This window comes from Amia ocellicauda, chromosome 5, assembly GCF_036373705.1.
Source record: "Amia ocellicauda isolate fAmiCal2 chromosome 5, fAmiCal2.hap1, whole genome shotgun sequence".
Lineage (NCBI taxonomy): Eukaryota > Metazoa > Chordata > Actinopteri > Amiiformes > Amiidae > Amia > Amia ocellicauda.
Window position 1 is genome coordinate 36,270,801 of NC_089854.1, and position 1,084 is coordinate 36,271,884.

The following is a 1,084-nucleotide window of genomic DNA, read 5'->3' on the forward strand; positions in this document are numbered from 1 at the left end:
CCCCATTAAAGCCCTGAAACCAACATACATTTAAAATAAAATGGGATCTTTACAGATACTGCCTGTGGGGTCACCATTGAACATTCTCACAGGAGACTCCCTAGTTAATAATAAATGGGTGTGGCTTAATTTGTAACGGAAATTAATGTGAAATTCAACATGCTAAATCAGTCAAATTATCTATTTTTTGCATTCAACACCGACAGCTTAAATTATTTCCATGCATGATTATCACAATCTCTTATCGTGTGGTGTAACTGGAATGTGCAGCTTAAAGTAACATGAAGCAGTGTGCGTCCTTAAAACATCCAAGTTGTTCTAAAATAACGAACATACACATATCTGCAGCGTTGTGTTGTGAAGCTCTGCAAACACAGATGGCTCGAGACCACTCCCATCACGCTTGGGCAGTTCCCCCGGGCGACTGGTCTCCCCTCAAATGCAATATCAATATTGTGGTGTGAAGCTGTGGGAACAGTAGCAGTGAGCAGCCTGGCCCGATAGTGCAAGGTCAATGTGTGGACCCTACTGTCATGAAAAATCAACACCAAAGTGCATAAATCCAGATACTGCTGACCCAGTGGAAATGCACACAGGTTCTGCAAGACTAGCTTCAGACCTCATGCTACTGGCATATTTTCCGTGACCAATGCGACTGCTCAGGGCGCAGGAGATTCGTGACATTCCAGTCAGCTCCGGGATTCCTTCTGCGTTAATGTTTCTTCGCTTTCTGTAATTTTTAACAAGCATTATCATCATTTATTTATTGAGTTACTCTCCATCTCATTGGCTGCTCACTTCTTGCAAGTTCAATACTGTAACTTCTTATTTCCCGGAAACCTTCCTCTGAAGTTATTTATGGTTATTATATTTATCTTGCTCAATCTGTAACAATTCCAAGGCCTATTTGTCTATTGATGTGTCTTGGTTGACAAAACAAAAGACTGAGCAACTCTATATCTTTCTTGAAGGACACCTTATCATTCTACATTATCCCATAAGGACACCTTCTATGAAAAACTTCGCTCAGTTTTGAAGCCTTATTTTAAAAAACAGTTGGAATTAAACAGGCCACAGATGGTAA